Source organism: Ixodes scapularis, unplaced genomic scaffold (assembly GCF_016920785.2).
Source record: "Ixodes scapularis isolate PalLabHiFi unplaced genomic scaffold, ASM1692078v2 PGA_scaffold10__122_contigs__length_95168666, whole genome shotgun sequence".
Classification (NCBI taxonomy): Eukaryota; Metazoa; Arthropoda; class Arachnida; order Ixodida; family Ixodidae; genus Ixodes; species Ixodes scapularis.
The window spans coordinates 68,430,339-68,450,913 of record NW_024609836.1 but is presented as its reverse complement, the minus strand read 5'-3'; the positions used below and the strand labels follow the sequence as shown (position 1 = coordinate 68,450,913).

Genomic DNA, 20,575 nt, shown 5'->3' with positions numbered 1-20,575 from the left:
CATTACAATCTATATTCCAGCTTCCATAACAGTTCATGTTTTCCAGCTAGTTTACTTCAATTCTGCAAGGGTCAGAGTTTCAGCAAAGTCTTACGTATGCGGAATATTTCCCACTCTACCCTTTCGTGAGAAGTAGTCGCAATCTAAATGAAGTCCACTCGTGCTCTAGCACTTCGACGTCATCATAGTGAGATCTATCGGCGACGCAGATTGGGCAGGAGATTGGCGTCAGCGTTCGGCTGGGACTCGTGTCCAATCAACGCGTCGAAGCAGCTCGGTGTCGGACTCGGGTCTAAACTTCCGTGTTGGCGCCATTCAGGTGCGACGACGTTACGCGGCGGTAGAGGACACTTGTCAAAGGCCTTGACTGCTCAAGTGGCGTCGGCACTGCACACTACGCAGACCTTACTGCATCACAGATGCGTAGGAATCGATTAATGAACAAACCGCTTTTGTATTGCAGTATTGCGACTCGCCGATACCGCCGCCGTTCGAGCTCCGGGACAGCGTTGCCGTTACCGAAGGCCTCAGAGGAATCCGGCGAGAGAACCTGAAGGAGTACCATCGGTAGAGTATGCCTTGCTCGTTAGGTTTTAGCCGAGACTTTTTTGAACGACACGTACAGGGTAGAATCACACCTTTTCTTACCATAAGTAGAAATAGCAGTCGTGTAAAAATTACCCAAGGGTGTCGTCTAAAGCAGCTCACGCTATTTTTTACGTTGCATAAGCTATCAATAGATATACAAGATTCGACTAGCCTAATGAACGGCTTGGTAACCAACTGGAGACGGGTGGGTGTCTTCACCGGCAAGTTCTCTTGTGGGTTTGTTTTTAACGTTTCAGAATGCTTAAGCCACGGTCACACTGATTATAGACTCTTTTCGTCGCAAACGCCACCAGGCGGTGCTCCAGTCTTTGACGTTCCAGAGAACTTCCGGTTCATAAAAAGAATGAACAAAGCCAACCTTGAAACGCTGCTTGCGTTGTCTATGAAAGGTTTACGCAATAATTCTCCAGGTAAATGCCAAAAGAACGAAGAAGCGGGAGGTCTGTTTAAAATGTTCCGAATATTTTTTTAAACCTACTTGAAGACCCTCGTTAAATCTATATTGTTGTTGCCCGTGTAGCATTTATCAAGCACTGGTGACATAAGCAAGCATGACAGTCTTGCAAAGACCGAGTGACCGGAAGTCACCTGGGACACAAGCTGTACTTCATGTTTGTAAACTGCAAAAAGTGTGTATGCATCACACAAAAAACAGTCTTGCAGACATCAGTCACCGTGATATCCGTGGTTCGAACGCCGCGCGCCAAGTGTCTTCTTGAACTCGTTGCCATGCGGCTTTCGAAGCACTGACATCGTGTGACTTGCGTTCGAATTTGTTGGCAGTGTGACTCCCGGCTTTAGGGAGTTCGTCGCAAATGCTGGATAGTGCTTGTGTCCCTTATGCAACTTAAAACTTTCCTTATATTAATAACTTTATGGAGGCAATACAGATGCAATGTGATGTATTACTTATACTGCCCGAGGAACCGCAAATTTTTCGGAGATCGTGTCCGAGCTGATGCATTATAGGTAGAAGGAAGTTTCTATCCATGGCCGCAATACATAATAATCTTTTTAAAAAGCGGATACCAAAACATATGGAAGTTTGGGGATAAGTCCTCCAGTAAAAACATATGTAACATAGGAAAATCTTGGTAGTACAAACCTGTATATATACAATAAATTAATTTACGAACCGGGATCGTTCAATGCAGTTTCGCGTGAATCAGAATGCTTGACGCAGTGAAAAGTTTTGATTGAGCTAAGGTGGTGCAAATAGGTTTAACCTTCCTTAAAGTCTAAAAGTCCACAATTTATTCGCGCACGCCACACGCTTTTTCTTAAGGTGCCGAATAGAAATACCTATTCGTTACACCTCCTATGCCATGAACCGGTATCTGTACCGCATACAGCTGAAGCGACAAAGATGTTGGACAGCGCCATACAAACTTGGAACAATCAGGAGAACGAGCAAGCAACTTGACTTTACTTTGGCGGTCAGAAGAGCCACCCTTTTATGTCGACAATTTGTGTTTCTACACCTCGTGAAGCACATGCATTAAGTGAGATGAACGAAAGCACATGATGAAAAACCTTTAAAAGTGTCTTTATTTTTGATTTGATTATCGCTTTTAGGTACTCCCGTTTTGTTTCTTTGTCTGGCACCAATAAAGTGTGCCAAATTGTAATTCTCTGTCGAATTTCCTCGAACGCTGGTTTATATGCGGCCTATTGCAGATAATTGTTTTTAATGCTCAAAGTTCAAAGTTAAAATATTTTATTTCAACATATACAATAGTGTGGCCTCTCTGTAAAAAAGTTTGTGAAAAAATATTTACAAGTAAAAAAAGTCAAACAAGTCAGAGTCCAGTCATAAAAACGCAAAAAAAAGACTATTAATATTCGCGTTTTTTTTTTTTTTTTTTTTTTTTACTGGACTTTGACTCGAAATTCGAAACTATGCTAATTTCTAGCCTCTGTAAAGAATACTTTGCGCCGACAGATCAGGGTTTAACGTGCCATAAAAAACAATTTCAAGAAATGCGATTGAGCGCGGACGTAGCTATAATTACAAGAATAATTTCAGAACGTGTCTCATCAATTTTTCGCACCAGTTTCCTCTCAGAAAAGCCTCATCGTTCCGGCAGCGAGCGTGATGGGGTCGACATAGTCGACTTTCTTGAAAATTCACTCCGAAAAAGCGGCTTTGACGAAGTGAAGAAAGTGCCGTACCTCTTGGCGCACCCTCAGCCCGATCCCGAACATCCAAATAGTGTGAGTAAAATGTGAAGGTTTCTCCTATCCAACGCAAGTGCTTTAGTCGCTAGGTGACACTTCGCAGAAAAGATTAATGTTAGCTTCTTTTCTTTTTAATTCATAGTCGCGTTTTACTAGGGAGTTTTAGAAAACCTTAGCCGTGTTCCGCATACCGCACTACTGGAGCCTTTGACGTATGATTAAGGGCAACTCCGCTTATTTTCAAACATTTTGAGATAGTGGCCGATTTTGCTTTTTGAAGCACTCAAAAACAATCCCCGATCCTTTGTTTCGCAAAAAATAAAATATTTTTCGTGTAATTTTACTCTAGCCATGATCACAAACCGAAACCGAAACGGTGGCAAAGCCGGACAACATTGTATATTCGGCATCACTAAGCATGTACACCCACGTGATATACAAGGGGAAGAAGGAGCTCCCCTCTTATCAGGATCCTCCTTTGTGCCTCCTGGATTAGCACAGGCGTCGCTATTCTCCTCCCAGAAAATTACAGAAGATTAACCTGTCACTCAAAATTCTTACAAAAGCAGCTTCCCTCTCCTCCTTTTCCTTGGTGTTCAAAAGTATGCGCACTGAACACACAAGCCGCGCTCAACGAGGCGATCGGCTTGTCAGTAGTATCAATAGTCGAGCGCCGGGCCGGCCGAGCGCGTCACTCACGTCTTTCACGGCGCTGGCGCCACCCGTGCTCTCCCCGAGAAAGAAAACAAAATTGAAAAAAAAAAAAAAAAAAGAAGCTGCACATGTTTGATGACGTCGCGGACGTGGCGGGAGAAGGAATTTGGAGGAAGCGGAAATGCAGCCGGGCAGTATTGTCTGGCCCGCACATCTCATCCAAAACCAGCGGATTCATGCTTGTCAAACTTTGACAGCGATTTTAATGAACTTCTAGACGGAATTCCGTTGTAATATTTGCCATGGGGGTTTTGTAGATGGTAACAAAGAGAACTGTATGGTTTTGCACTACTGGAAAAGAAGCGGAGTTGCCCTTTAAGCGAGCGCCCTGAATTCACTATATCACTCTGGGCGCGCGCTTAAAAGCATGCTTTAGAGGCGCCGGTAGTGCAGTACGCGCAACACGGTAACGCTTTGCAAAATATCCTTATTAACTTTAGGTGCGTAGTTTGGGGCTCGTGCCAATATACCGTGAACACCAATTGGTGCGTCTCTTGGCATTTGTGGTAGCTCGAGTTTGTATCTCAAGGTAACTCACTGCAGCGTTCTCAAGGTAGTCAAACAAGATATATAAGACTTAAAGCAGCAAAACAAGTATTCGCTTTCGGGACACTTTTTCTTATATAAAATGTTTTTACCACCTTGTTTTTCTGCTTCAACATCACAACTGGCCACTACAGAACATGCTTGTGAGCATGTGGTGTTGCAGAATCGTGAACCGCAATGCACAGAAAACCATGCTGTCCCGTGGTCGGTATGGTACGCTTGTTTTAGTCGATCTTTATCAAATATGTTAATACATGAATCACACTAAAGATTTCGGCAATCGGGAGATTCGTGGGTCGCAATTTCTCTTTCTTCCCCGGTTCTGATCTTGTATGTACAGGAATTTTCGTTCGATTATGAGCTCTTTCGATCGTAAACCGGTTCATGGGCACATTCTGCGAACGAATTCAGTTTCTTGTTTCGGTAGTTACTGACGTATACGAGATAAAGAGCAGAGTCAACATTCCTATTGCTATCGCTCACCTTGGTAAGACCCCATAACTCAAAGTCAAAAAACAAAAGCACTAAAACATATCGTTATTTTTTACGCTTTAGTTTTATTAACAGGTAACAAAATAACACGTTGGTGAAGAAGCTTTACTGGTGGAGATATCTCATGTTGCCTGCAGCTGTGCGCCAATAGCTTTGACTGTAGGGATCCGGGTACCGTAGCGGGTTCTTAACTCTCCATTATCCTCGGCCGTAGTAACTTTTTTTGCTCATGCGAGACGAGTGCTACGTGTATCACTACAGCGCGATGCACGTCAAAGACCCCAGGCTAACAGTCTTGCTGGCTAACTTTGTCATCTACATCGGCGACACCAGACGCCCATCGAAGGCTGGTTAACTTCCAGCTGTCTAAACACGGAGACACACAACAAAACTACACTTACAACTAGACGGGTACATCGTGCGAATAACAGCGTTAACGCCTAGCAAGTTTCTGCTGTGTGTGATGTCGGTATATTCTTTAGTGCGCAAACAGATAATAATTCGTTTATCTCCATCTACATTGATGATGGAGGTCGGGGGAAAAAGCTGTAAAATACAGCTTGACAAGGACCTCGACCCCCTACATAAGCACAACAGCAGAGGTACAGAAAAAAAAATAAAAGCTTCTTCATGCGAAAATACAGAACGGGTGGATAATATACGAACACAACACACAAATAAAAAATATTGAAAAATCCTGGAAACATTAAACAAACCGCCAAATCACTGGTATTTTACCTGTCTAGCTTTACAAAATATTCTCTAAGTATGTTCTCAAGTATGTAGTTTAAAGTTTTGCACTAATATTTCGTGCTGATAAGACTTTGTTGAGTTCTTTCAGCAAAGAACAAATGTGGCAACATAGCTACGCAGTGACAGAAAATACAGGATTTTTTTGGTTTTGTTTTTCTTACAAGCATTGTTTTGTTTTTTTTTTTTTTTCTCGATTCCATCTCAGCGATAATTATATACACCGGCGTTTCACTCTTAGCTTTCTGCTTTCCTCACTGGTTATTGGGAGAGTAAATGTTTGGGAAAAAAATATTGCCGACTAAATGCCTTTCTAAAACCTTGGCAGAGGTAAAAAGTTAGCCAGTTAATGGGATATTTCTCCACTCGCGGCGAACGATATTTAAAATGAGAGCAACGTTGCGTGCTCGGGACGCGAGCGGTACCTCAGTAGATAGTAGCGAGTTTTAGAATAGGGAGCCCCAGAGCTTTGGGTGCCCCAAACAGCTTGGGACATTGCAATGGGCATGCGCAGAAGTTCTGCGCATGCGCACTCGGACACCCCAAGCTGTTTGAGGCACCCAAAGCTGTGGGGCCCCCTATTCTAAAATTGGCTAGTATCAGCGGGGAAAAAGTGAATATTGGAAGGTAGCATACGCGTTTCTACACCTCAGTTTATACATAATTTTGGCTCTAAATGTTGTTTCAGGTCCGACTGATTCATGATAACGGAACGGTGTTACTGGAGGCAAAGATGACTGAAGACAAGATTCCTGGGATTGATACTGATATCGGTCCGGCGTACCTGGCCTTTTCTGCTCAGGGAACAGTGGAGGTTTGTAGAGGCGCGACGAGTGCTTTTCCTTTTTTTTTTTTCTCTCTCTTCTGGTTATGTTTGTCGGTTGTGCTGACTAGGTAGTGCCCAGAGGTCTTCAATATCGAGTTTCCTTCATGAAATATTCCAGCGGAGTTTTATCACATGCCTATAAATGGTATTTTCCGGGCTTTTGTTTCGAATATTGAAAAAAAAAAACGATAATATCCGGGGAAAAAATAAAAGCGGGAGAAATGTTTTCGAGTAATGTTTCTACACGTATTAAAGTTTAAGACGACGTATAAAATGACGTCAAGCACAGCGTCTACGACCTCTCGGGCGACGTCAAGGACGACTTCTAGGGCGACCTCTAGGACGACCTTAGGGACGGCGTCTAGGACGACGCCGAGAACGACGCCTAGAGGAGGACTCGTAGGACGATCTTTAGGATCACGTCAAGAACGACGTCTAGGTAGACTTCATTCACGACGTCGAAAACGATGCCTAGCGGACGACGTTGAGAATGACGCCTAGAGGCGGACACGTGAGGAGCCTGTGGCGTGTTTGCGTGGTCGGCCACGTTTGCCTGCCGGAGCCGCCGTAGATCTAGACGCTGCTGACAATGTCGAGCCCGTAGATATAGACGCAGTCGCCTCACAGTCTATTGCACGAAGCAAACAACGAGAAACAGATGAAGTCCGAAGCGCACCTTTTGCACATGGCGCTCCTGCGGTGACATCACGCTGATGACGTATGATGACGCTTGATGACATCACGCTCATGACCTCGCTTGTTGACGTGTTTTTATGGCCATCCTTTGGTCACAACGCCGCTTGTTTTTTCACGTACTGTGACAAGGGAGGTCGTCCTAGAGGTCTAGGACGACTTCGAGGACGGCCGCAAGGACAAGCGTCGTCCTTCAGCATGCGATTAAGCGGCGCGTGCCGCTCATTCGCATTTTCATGGCCATTTACTCTGATTTGTCGCTCAATGGCGTTCGCCTTAAAAAGAAAAGAAAAAAGCTTCCCAGAAAGAAAATTTATTCATACAGTTTTATTTTGCGCTTCCCCGGAGCACGGCCCCGACTGAACTGTCCCCGAGGCTGCTTCTTACTGATTGTCTCGTTTCTTTCTCTTGTCGGTATCAAAAACGACAATCCCCCAAATATATATATATATATATATATATATATATATATGTGTGTGTGTGTGTGTGTGTGTGTGTGTGTGTGTGTGTGTGTGTGTGTGTGTGTGTGTGTGTGTGTGTGTGTGTGTGTGTGCGCGCGCGCGCGCATGTAAGTGCCAAAAATTTTACTTTACCCCCAGAAAAAAATAATTACCCCAAAATTTACTTATCGAGATTCATTTCGAGTAAGGAACGCACGCGTGATTCCGTAAGATATATTTTTATTTCCATGTTGAAGTCTCTGTGCCATTCTGTAATGTCGCTACCGTGAGGATTAACTAAAACATTATTACAACAAACAAAATAAAACACTACGCGATTCCTTTTTTGCAGGCGGAGCTGATATTTGTGAACTACGGGACATACGAAGACTTTGACAAGCTCGAAAAAGAGGGCGTCAGCGTCGCTGGGTACATCTGCCTTGCGAGATACGGCAAGGGAACCCGAGGAGATAAAGTAAGGAAGGCTTTGTCGTCTTTCCTTTTAGGCAGTCAACTTAGAAACAAAACTGTTTTAAAGAGGTGAATGAAATTAAGCTTCTGATTTCTACCGGTTCGCTTTGCATGATTCAGAGGCCTCCTCTCTGCTGTTTCTCCCTCTGCCCTCTCCCCTGCCCCCCCCCCTCAAAAAAGAAGTAAAGCAAGGAACTTAGCCAGGCCATTTAGCCATATCTTATTGTGGTATCAAGTAATAAGTTTTCTTTTTTTTAAGTTATCATCAGAAAATCTATAAAAGAGTTGCCATTTCCAAATTACTTTTAATCTCATAGGCGTAGAATTTTAGTCGACAACGAATGATCGTATATCCCAGAGTTGCTGAAAGAGTTTTGTGATCGGAGACTGGTTTCATGTAAAAAAAGAAAAAGAAATCGGACCAATTAAGCCCAATAAGTAGAGCATCAGTATAGGGACTGGAACGCGTACCCGACTGTTGTGTTTTTCGTGTCCAAAAAAAAGTGGTCCTTCGATTTCCGCCTGATGAAGTCACAAAAGTGTCATGCTATCGCCGGTCGCGATCCTGGCGGCGTCCCAACAGCGGTAGTGGACGCGGCAGACGCCTGTTCGGCTGCAGGTCGTTCTCCACCTTTGCAGACCACGGAAGCTTCGGCAGTCGGGAGTTGGGACACTGCGACGACAGTGACAGTAGAGTTCCCTCGGTTCTATTTTATTTGTATCTTTTTTTTTTGTCTAAACCTTGTACGCCTAACCGCCAGAATCGCGACACCCAACAGGATGACACTAAGGTTTTTGTGACGTCATTTGTGGCCACTTAAGGACCACTTTCAATCCATGGGCGAAATGGGACGCCGAACACACCAGTCGGAGACGCGTTACAGTCACCGTAGATACCACTGTCGAACACTGATCTCCACTCATAGAGTTATTATAATGTACGCTAGAGGCTCAACTGGCGCTAGTGTGCTGCGGTAAATTGAAGCTGACAACAACCAATCGGAAATTGACTTGAGGTAATGCATATCTATGGGAAAAAGCGAGTGCATTTTCTCCCTGTGCTTGATTATTATAACAAATATCACGAATCATTCGTGCGTACTATGTATATTGGAAAATTTCTCAGTCACGCAGACAAGAGAATCGTTCAGTTACGGCTTTTTTTATTTGATATTCGTGGTATGAAAAACGGTGCTAAAACCGCTTCGTAAATTTTTTGTGTGTGCAATGTTGGACACTATTAGCGCGAACACGGAGGAGACTCTTTCCTGCATAAGGAATACGCGTGCCACGAAGAAGAAAAGAAGTACGAGTCAAAAACCAAGAGAGACGGAAGAACTGCGGAGTAACATTGAATAAGTAACTCCTTGTGCGTGCAGACTATCAAAATTAATTGAAAGCTACGTATGGGGTCTAATTGGCAATGTATTGCTTTATTCTTTCTGCTCATGAATGTCTGCCAAGATACTTGTTCGGCGTTCAAAACATCGCCCACACGCTCGATAGCTTTGAATATAGGGAGCAGTCAGAAAGCAGGTTCCCTATAAAAGCTGCCCGACATAGGAAATAATAAAAGACACGCCTTTCAAAGCCCACGAACTTTATTCTTTACATTTCGAAAGTTTTTTTAACCGCTTGTGAAGATGCGCGACGGAGTCATTTTCACATCGTGACAGGACGTGCGTATTAACAATATATAAGAATCACCAGAATGCTGGAGAACGTTGAACACACTCTACATTCCTTCAGATTGTTATTTTCCTTAGAATCGTCGCTCATTTTTACATACCTTCCATGAAACAATGGTTTGGGCGTGAAATATTGCGAAGTTTAACATCGTTCAGTGGTAAAGAAAAACTTGTAACTAAAGCAAATACACATTCACAATGTTAGTAGAGGTGCATACTATTCGGTACAACCCAAATAACAAAGGTTCTCTATACGTTATTTTCCGTCGAAGAGAGAAAATCCACGTGCGTTTTCCTATAGGAAAGCACAGGAGCACCGCAAAAGTAGACTGGTTGCTGTCAGCTTCAATTTGCCTCCGGAATGTCCCATAAACACTAGCACCAGTTGAACCCCTAGCGTACATTATAATAACTCTATGCATCCACTACGGGGGGCCGGATGACGCATTGAGGAAACAGGTATGAAACTTCTGCAAGTAAGCGCGCACTAAAAAAAGCCCGCGCGTCTGCTTTCCCGCACAACACTCGGAGAGCCAATCACTCCAACTTACGGAGGCAGCTCAGCGAATGACAATGCCGAAACATATGTTTAGACCAAAAAACGCAGTCTGAGTTGTGACATTAAGCTAAGGTACTTTGCGCAAAAACAATAAACATGACGACTTCAGGTTTCGCATAGTCCCTGTGCACATCGCATTTTTTATTTAATTGTATTCTGAGCCTTATGATTCGCTCGATCCTTCTCGTGATTGGCTGCCTCCCAGTTGTGGAAGAAATGTGAACTCACAGACGCTGTGCAATGTGTGAAAATACCAAATGCAGACGAAAACGGACGTAGCGTCAATCTCGAAATAGAAAGTCCCCGCCATAAAATAGCTCGGGCGCAATCCTGCATAATCCATCGGCTCGAGCCTGAAAGCTTTGAGAATTGCTTTAGCCGTACGGCGATTTTCATCACGTGCTTTCGAAACTAATTTCAGGGCTTCGTGCAGAGACCGCCAGGCGCAGTGAATATATGAATCGCTCGACAAAGCTTGCGAGAGAACTTGCCGCGACAGATGGCTGTTCTAGGCGCTAGGCGCCGTTTAGTATATTCCGCAGCAATCGCTTATGGTAAAGAAAGAAGCACAGGGTTTAAAAATCATAAACGTTCTGAAAACAATAAACCCAAGGCGAAGGAAGACAGCGCTTCAAACTATGCACCCAAACGCCGAATTGAAAATTTTGATGAATCAGAGAGTTGCTCGTACTCTCAGCCGTCGGGTCACTCAGCGGTCTCAACACCTAGTGATCGTTGGAAAACTAGCAGATTGCGCAGTTGCCTTAATCTATCCGTCTTTAAAACCCTAATTTCTTCGTAAAAAGCGCTTCCTTAGATAATAGTTAAGCTTTCAAATGTTTAGAATTTTTCAAATACACTTTAATACAAAAGCATAATTGACTGCAGTGCCTCTTACAAATCGTCTCATGACCGTTCAGACATACCAGTGAAATTTTATACGGTACTAAACGATAAGAAGATGCGTAGGAATTTCATAGGTGTGAAAATGATTGGAACACAAAGAAGCCAGTTATTGTGTATTAGTGATTACCTGTAGGGAAAGATAAGTATTAAATTACGACAAGGCAGTAGGCAATAGTCAGGTCAGAATAGTGAAACTGGGTATACCCAAAATGTGTACATTGACCCTCACTACTTTTTCCATACTTTCATCAATAATCTAGTATTTCTCCCGCCTCCAACTTCTCTAATTGATTCCTTTTCCACACCTACAATTTTAGGTCCGCATTTGCAAAGAGCGTGGCGGCATCGGAGCCATACTCTTCGGTGATCCGATGGACCTCGCTCCGAAAGGAGACGATTTGGTTTACCCGAAGAGCCAGTTCGTCGGCGGTTCTGCCATGCAGCGGGGAACTCTGGATTTTACGCAGGACGCCGAGACCCCCGGGTACCCCTCAATACGTGAGTGCAGCTCGCCTATTTATCAGCCACAAATATCGAAGAGGGAATCTGCTTACAACGGTTTTCCGAAAAAGCTCAAAATATAAGGTGAGCTCGAGTAAAGAACAGCAACAGCATTTAATTTCATATTATTCATTTATTCTCAGGGTAAGGGAAAAACAATGGGTTGCTATTGAAATGAGATGGGGGAAAAACAATAACCAGCGAAATCAACAAAATCGGGTAAAAATACGAATTGACGCCTTCTTAAAAAGAACACTCTCCGTAATTGAGACGATGGAGGCCGGAAGGTGTTTCCATTCAAGGGACCTGCATTGTTATAAAAGAATAGTAAAAGAAAACATTGCTGTGCAGAGAGCAAGTCCACGATAAGGAAAGAGGGACATTTAAGACAAACAGACAAGACAGGCTTTCGACTTTCAACAAAACGTTTACTGGCTCGACTTCGCCTCCTGAAGCTCGACGAGGGCTGTCGGGGAGGTAGAGAGGGAGGATGGTGGGTGAGAGAAGCGCGAGCCCGCTCGCAGCTGAGCGTGCATAGCAGAAGGGGGGGTCTGCTGAGTGTCAATCGACACGTCGCCGTTACACGCAGCCCCGAGTGCGGGCGGAGCCCTCTTGGGGAAAGAAGGGAGGAGGGGGGGGGGAAGGGCGACGGAGAAGAGAAGGAGAAGAAGATGTGCCGGCGGTGCTCTCTTGGGGAAGGAAGGGAAAGGGGGGGGGGGGGGGGGGGGGAGGCGCTGAGAAGAAAAGAGAAGAAGATACGCGAATTTAGACTTTTTATGTCTTTGGAGGAGCCCTCTCGCCCCGCAGGAAGCGAATCTCTCGATCAGAAAGAGAAAGGGATGGGCTGGACAGGTTTGAGACTGAAGATTTGATGTGTAGGGACTCAAGGATTTCCCTGCCGAATCGAGATTTGTGCCCGCCGCGAATCTTGGTTTTCGAGAACTCGGGGGTGCACGAGGGGCAGTCTTTTTTGGCGTGAACCACAACTGGATGGAAGGAGTCCCGAGAAGGAGACAAGATCTCCTTGGCGTGCTCCCGGAGACGGTCATTCACGCACCGCCCCGTCTGGCCGATGTACTCGGCCCCGCACACAAGTGGAATACTATACACCTTTTCCCTTGTGCAGGGCCGGAAGCACTGCGCGTGTTTTTTTGTGCATGTGGGTGGGGGCTCTGGGTTGGTTACTCGCCTGCACAAGCCTCCCAATTTAAATTTACATGTGAAAAGAACTCTGGTGCCGAATCGACGTGCAAGCGCGCGGAGTCGGTGTGCCGTGTTGTGGGAGTACGGGATGCACGCAGGGCGGGCAGACCGGGTCCCGGAGGGAGCCTCCTTTGGGCGGCTCCTCGACTGCAGGATGAGTTTCTTGCTGATGTTATCTAAAAGGTCCACCGGGTAACCCGCCCTCCTGAGCCTGGTGGCCTGCAACGACAGGCTCCCTCTGATCTTATGATCGCAGGACTTTTTGCACGAGGAGGAAAGGAGAGACTGGACAATTCCGGACTTAACGGTTTTTGAATGATGGCTAGAGAAGGGAAGGACAGGTTTCTGGGAACGCTGTTGAAAAGACCAGCAAAGACCGTGAGACGAGTGGGTCAGTCGAAGATCGAGAAATTGAAGACCCTCCTGAGTAGGGTCCTCCCTTTTGAAGGTGAGGCCACTGGCGTGAGTTTTGAATGCCTGAAGAATGGGAACATCTGAGTTGGAGACAGGATGAAGAACCAGATAGTCGTCAACGTACCGAAAGATTCTACATTCATTACCCGAGCGAGCAAGATGCTCCTGCACCGCGCGATCCACAAAAAAGAGATAAATCTCGCTGAGGATCGGCGCGAGGCAGGAACCGATACACACACCCGATTTCTGAATGAAAACCCTTCCCTCGTGCTCAACCAGAGTGGATTCCAGGTAGAGCCGGAGGAGATCGAGGAAGCCTCCGACCGGGATTCCTGACGCGTTTTGAAACGTCGTGAGTCCATGTAGGTCAATTGCCTCAGAAACAGAGCTTAGAAGGATTTTGAGGTCGAGATTATAATACATGTCCTCGACATCCAGCGAGAACATGTACTGGTCCTGATTTGAATGCAAGGGTCGAATGAAATCAGTCACCTCAAGAGAGCCCTTAACGCGGAAGGGGTGGGGAAGATCGATAGAGGAAAGGTGCTTTTGTAGGAAGAGGGCGAGAGGTTTCTGCCAGCATCCCCCCTCAGAGATTATGCTTCGAAGGGGAATGTCTGGCTTGTGTGTTTTTGCCGTGAAGAAGATGGAAAGGTACTGTTTTGACGGGGCAGAAACTAGCGTTTTTAAGAAAGGGAGGCTGAGAGATTCACAAACAGATTTGACTTCGGACCGGAGTGCTCCCGATGGGCGTTTCTTTAGGGGAACAAAGTTCTTTTTTAGTGCCTCATCCACTTTCTCTCCGAATTTTTCTCTGCTCATTATGACGAATCGGCCCACCTTGTCCGCCTCCAAGAGCACCAGATCCGATCGGCGAAGTTCCTCCACGACGCAATTCACCTCCGAGCGCACAGGTGCACTCCCGGCACCGTGATGGCAAACCACACCAGCCGCCGCCCCGACAAAGTCCTGTCGATCACTCTCCGGGACTCTCGCCGCAATCTCGTAGACAGAAGCCAGCTGGTCCACTCTTGATGATGGCGCAGGCGGCGCGAACTTGGGGCCTTTAGACAGGAGGGCAGTCGCCTCCGCCGACAGCTTGGTGTCGGACAGGTTGATGGGGGGATCCAGGCCTGCCTTGCGGCGGGAGGCAGAACCCGCGAGGATGCCCTGGAGCACGCGTCTCCACGATGTCTCAAGGAGGTTGTCCGAAGATTCCCGTAGAAAAACAAAGGCGGGGTGCGTGTTGAAGCAAATGCCAAAGCATTCAGTCATCAAAGGGCGCAGCCCAGTCCTCATCACGAGGATCTCCCGTGAAACCTCCTTCCTTGTTATCTGCATTATCCTGTAAGAGGAAGGCCAACTTGAAGGTTCAAAGCCTAGGAGACGGTGCACTGAGGAATGGGCCACGTTCTCCCGAAGGCTGACTCCCAAGGCTCGCAGTTGCAGGCGAAGAAGATTCATCCTTGACACGAAGATGGCGGCCCGGAAGAAGGAGGATGGGTCAAACTCCAGGTGGTTCGGTTGTTTGCCAGGAGGACAGCACATAACATGAAGCTCGCGGAAGTATAATGTAGGTGGTTGAGCGTGTTGGTTATTAATTCATGATAAGGAAAGAGGGACATTTAAGACAAACAGACAAGACAGGCTTTCGACTTTCAACAAAACGTTTACTGGCTCGACTTCGCCTCCTGAAGCTCGACGAGGGCTGTCGGGGAGGTAGAGAGGGAGGATGGTGGGTGAGAGAAGCGCGAGCCCGCTCGCAGCTGAGCGTGCATAGTTAATAACCAACACGCTCAACCACCTACATTATACTTCCGCGAGCTTCATGTTATGTGCTGTCCTCCTGGCAAACAACCGAACCACCTGGAGTTTGACCCATCCTCCTTCTTCCGGGCCGCCATCTTCGTGTCAAGGATGAATCTTCTTCGCCTGCAACTGCGAGCCTTGGGAGTCAGCCTTCGGGAGAACGTGGCCCATTCCTCAGTGCACCGTCTCCTAGGCTTTGAACCTTCAAGTTGGCCTTCCTCTTACAGGATAATGCAGATAACAAGGAAGGAGGTTTCACGAAAGATCCTCGTGATGAGGACTGGGCTGCGCCCTTTGATGACTGAATGCTTTGGCATTTGCTTCAACACGCACCCCGCCTTTGTTTTTCTACGGGAATCTTCGGACAACCTCCTTGAGACATCGTGGAGACGCGTGCTCCAGGGCATCCTCGCGGGTTCTGCCTCCCGCCGCAAGGCAGGCCTGGATCCCCCCATCAACCTGTCCGACACCAAGCTGTCGGCGGAGGCGACTGCCCTCCTGTCTAAAGGCCCCAAGTTCGCGCCGCCTGCGCCATCATCAAGAGTGGACCAGCTGGCTTCCGTCTACGAGATTGCGGTGAGAGTCCCGGAGAGTGATCGACAGGACTTTGTCGGGGCGGCGGCTGGTGTGGTTTGCCATCACGGTGCCGGGAGTGCACCTGTGCGCTCGGAGGTGAATTGCGTCGTGGAGGAACTTCGCCGATCGGATCTGGTGCTCTTGGAGTCGGACAAGGTGGGCCGATTCGTCATAATGAGCAGAGAAAAATTCGGAGAGAAAGTGGATGAGGCACTAAAAAAGAACTTTGTTCCCCTAAAGAAACGCCCATCGGGAGCACTCCGGTCCGAAGTCAAATCTGTTTGTGAATCTCTCAGCCTCCCTTCCTTAAAAACGCTAGTTTCTGCCCCGTCAAAACAGTACCTTTCCATCTTCTTCACGGCAAAAACACACAAGCCAGACATTCCCCTTCGAAGCATAATCTCTGAGGGGGGATGCTGGCAGAAACCTCTCGCCCTCTTCCTACAAAAGCACCTTTCCTCTATCGATCTTCCCCACCCCTTCCGCGTTAAGGGCTCTCTTGAGGTGATTGATTTCATTCGACCCTTGCATTCAAATCAGGACCAGTACATGTTCTCGCTGGATGTCGAGGACATGTATTATAATCTCGACCTCAAAATCCTTCTAAGCTCTGTTTCTGAGGCAATTGACCTACATGGACTCACGACGTTTCAAAACGCGTCAGGAATCCCGGTCGGAGGCTTCCTCGATCTCCTCCGGCTCTACCTGGAATCCACTCTGGTTGAGCACGAGGGAAGGGTTTTCATTCAGAAATCGGGTGTGTGTATCGGTTCCTGCCTCGCGCCGATCCTCAGGAAGATTTATCTCTTTTTTGTGGATCGCGCGGTGCAGGAGCATCTTGCTCGCTCGGGTAATGAATGTAGAATCTTTCGGTACGTTGACGACTATCTGGTTCTTCATCCTGTCTCCAACTCAGATGTTCCCATTCTTCAGGCATTCAAAACTCACGCCAGTGGCCTCACCTTCAAAAGGGAGGACCCTACTCAGGAGGGTCTTCAATTTCTCGATCTTCGACTGACCCACTCGTCTCACGGTCTTTGCTGGTCTTTTCAACAGCGTTCCCAGAAACCTGTCCTTCCCTTCTCTAGCCATCATTCAAAAACCGTTAAGTCCGGAATTGTCCAGTCTCTCCTTTCCTCCTCGTGCAAAAAGTCCTGCGATCATAAGATCAGAGGGAGCCTGTCGTTGCAGGCCACCAGGCTCAGGAGGGCGGGTTACCCGGTGGACCTTTTAGATAACATCAGCAAGAAACTCATCCTGCAGTCGAGGAGCCGCCCAAAGGAGGCTCCCTCCGGGACCCGGTCTGCCCGCCCTGCGTGCATCCCGTACTCCCACAACACGGCACACCGACTCCGCGCGCTTGCACGTCGATTCGGCACCAGAGTTCTTTTCACATGTAAATTTAAATTGGGAGGCTTGTGCAGGCGAGTAACCAACCCAGAGCCCCCACCCACATGCACAAAAAAACACGCGCAGTGCTTCCGGCCCTGCACAAGGGAAAAGGTGTATAGTATTCCACTTGTGTGCGGGGCCGAGTACATCGGCCAGACGGGGCGGTGCGTGAATGACCGTCTCCGGGAGCACGCCAAGGAGATCTTGTCTCCTTCTCGGGACTCCTTCCATCCAGTTGTGGTTCACGCCAAAAAAGACTGCCCCTCGTGCACCCCCGAGTTCTCGAAAACCAAGATTCGCGGCGGGCACAAATCTCGATTCGGCAGGGAAATCCTTGAGTCCCTACACATCAAATCTTCAGTCTCAAACCTGTCCAGCCCATCCCTTTCTCTTTCTGATCGAGAGATTCGCTTCCTGCGGGGCGAGAGGGCTCCTCCAAAGACATAAAAAGTCTAAATTCGCGTATCTTCTTCTCTTTTCTTCTCAGCGCCTCCCCCCCCCCCCCCCTTTCCCTTCCTTCCCCAAGAGAGCACCGCCGGCACCGCCGGCACATCTTCTTCTCCTTCTCTTCTCCGTCGCCCTTCCCCCCCCCCCTCCTCCCTTCTTTCCCCAAGAGGGCTCCGCCCGCACTCGGGGCTGCGTGTAACGGCGACGTGTCGATTGACACTCAGCAGACCCCCCCTTCTGCTATGCACGCTCAGCTGCGAGCGGGCTCGCGCTTCTCTCACCCACCATCCTCCCTCTCTACCTCCCCGACAGCCCTCGTCGAGCTTCAGGAGGCGAAGTCGAGCCAGTAAACGTTTTGTTGAAAGTCGAAAGCCTGTCTTGTCTGTTTGTCTTAAATGTCCCTCTTTCCTTATCGTGAATTAATAACCAACACGCTCAACCACCTACATTAGAGAGCAAGTCGTCTGCTTTTTGCGCAGGTATTACGGTGACGTCAGAACGACGCCGAGCTCTGATTGGTTCTGATTAAAAGAATAGTGGGCGGACCTCAACGCTAAATGCTTCGAGATCTACCCACTATTTGTTTCAGTAATCCAATAAGAGCTCGGCGTCCTGACGTCATCGCCACCCCTGTGCAGGAGGCAGACGGATTTGATGCTGATCATTGACTCGTGACAAAACATAGCAAAGAAGTTCGAAGGACCTATCTGACAGAGTAAGGTTAGCGGTGTAAGCTCTGTCAAATAACCTTAACGGAGATGCTTTTTTGCAGACCGTGAGGTGTGGGATCATAATCGGTGCAGCTCTTTTTCCTTTTTATTTCTTATTTTTTTAACTCGAAACTTTGTGTGTTTAAAAACTCGGAGAACACACATGAACAAATAGACACCCGAGTAAAAGCCACCCGACTCGGACAAAAAAATATATATATAGCTTCTGGCATTTTAGATAACACAGGCCGTTGGCGAGCACCCATAGCTCCAGAGTCAACGATATTTGAGCATAATGCAAAAAAAAAAAAAACACCGTGACGAACAAATCACGAAGGAAGAAGCTTGTAAATATTAAACCACACCCAGGATTCCTGCAGATGTCGGCCGCCACAATAAACGGCAGGCTTACAAAAATCAAAAAAAAAAATTTAAGTAATATGTTTAGCTGGTTCAGAGACAGAGTCGCTTCTATGAAGACGCGTTAATGACAACTACATACTCACTGATAACTTAAAAAGTGCCGAGACTGGGGAGTCACGAGCATCGCATTACCAGTCCTCAGCCAATCAGAGTGCGGAAATTGCCGATAACATTGCCGAATAACCAATCACGACGCAAGAAGCGTGGGCCTATAATGAGCCACGCACTGCGTGTTTTTAATCTCTCAGTATCTATGCGGGGTGCAAGGTCGTCTGCTTTCTGCGCAAAAGTGGCGATGACGTCACGACGTCGAGCTCTGATGGGCTCTGATTGGAAGGATAGTGGGTAGACCTCAAAGCAGCTGGCACTGAGATCTACCCACTATCCTTCAATCAGAGCCAGTCAGAGCTCAGCATTCACTCTCAGAAAAAGAGGCTGTATTCTTACGCCCCCTGTCCCACATAAGACACTCCCAAATTTCAGTTCGACGTACAGCGCGCTGACGTCGAACTGACGGTGCCAACTTTCACGAAAGGCTCGGTAGCCAGTGGTACAACTTATCACAATAGCTGATATGCGTGTAACTGGCTACAAAAAAAAAAAATAATCGAGATTTTCTTGGTCAACTGCGAAACCTCAGTGTTTTCTTTTTCCTGTAGTCTTTCATATGTACTTTAGCTGTTTAATAAGGTATATTGCACTGTTATCAAGCCCCTCGTAAAAATTGGGGCCGTCTGTTCCACGTCAGTGAGCTGTACGTCGAATTGAAGTTTTGGGATGCAGTATATGAGACAAAAGTGTGGAAGACGACACCCTTTTTGTTAGAGTGTTCTGACGTTACTGCAACCCGTGCGCCAAAAGCAGACGAACTTGCGCCCCACATAAATGATGCGCGAACGCTCATCACAAACACGGAATTGCTTTCTTCGCCATAAAGCAAAGCGGCATAACCTAGAAGCAAGAACCTGCCAGTTTCTAATTTCATGCCCTTTTTGTGCTCGGAGCAGTTGGCGTCAAAAATACTCCAGACAAAAAACCTTGACAAATGCAAGGTTGATGTTCTTAGGAGGGTTTTGTTTTGTTCTTTGTTTTTAGTTCAAATACTAGACGCAATGAGTTTATTTAGAGCATGACTTGGTGGTCCTGAAAAGAGGGCATCGGAGTACTGTATTCATTCGAGCAATAGACGCATGATTAATATACCAAACTTGCGCGTTCACTTTCACGCGGGGCACGTGCGGAGAGTTTATCATCGTGATTGACAAAATAAGCTCATCGAACTATGAGATAGAGATGTCGATTTCGCGGGAAAAATATCCATCTACGCAGACCACATGTTTGCGAAAAGTCGTTTGCCAGATCTTGTTATTTGCTACGTTTCTCAAGTAGAACAAGGTGATTACCTGCATCTGCGCTCTGTGGAAATGAAGTCGTTTGTTTCTGGTTCATGACCAGCTTGTCCTCTATTCGAGCGAAAAATACATACTACGTTGCTTTTCAAACAGGGCACTGGATGTTTGGTGTTTTGTCCCTTGAATTTATGTTATATAATCATTTATTCTTCTTAGCGGAAGCTATGAGGATCATGAATCCGCCCGGTTTGCCCAAAATACCAGCGCAGGTCATTGGATACAACGACGCTCGAGTTTTGCTCAAGTAAGTAACATATGATGGTCATTTTGCAATCAAAGATAACACTAATATTTAAACGCTGTGCTCACGCCTCAGGTATTTAAAAGCGATATGCGACACCAGCTGTGTTTGATCGTGCTGATGGTTTTCGAATTTGAACTTGAAAGTTCTTCACTTCACCTTCATTTATTTTATTCTTTTAACCGCCTTAAAGAAAAAAAAACGCGAATAATCACAGGCGTCTGCACTATATGCGCAGTCTGCTGGCAGTTTTTGTAGTTCTTCGGTATTTTCTCTCAATCTCAAAATAGTATCTCAGTCTCACCCATCACGCACATCCAAGGAGCTGTGCTTTCTCGTGCACAAATCGATTAATTTTATTATGTTCATGTAGGCAAGCGGATATCTTCAAATCATCCAAGGAATCTGCTCGCTGCTGTTCTTGTGCACGAAAGACGCAAAATAATTATCTTTCCTGTTGTTTTTTTTCCTTGTTTTTTTCTTTGAGATATTCTAGTTGTCGGCCGCATACTATTGCATCTAGATGACGAAAACCTCACTGCAATTTGGAGAAGTGGAGCGCTTGTTGACACTTT

At 46.7% G+C, this 20,575-nt stretch overlaps 1 long non-coding RNA gene across 1 annotated transcript; it reads left to right on the top strand.

Annotated features, from left to right (window-relative positions):
* Positions 1-7,642: 7,642 nt before the first annotated feature.
* LOC121834859 lies at positions 7,643-19,997 on the top strand. Its single transcript, XR_006077362.1, has 3 exons — positions 7,643-7,723; positions 11,190-11,370; positions 19,916-19,997. It is a non-coding gene; the product is annotated as an uncharacterized LOC121834859 (long non-coding RNA).
* The last annotated feature ends 578 nt before the right edge of the window (positions 19,998-20,575 follow it).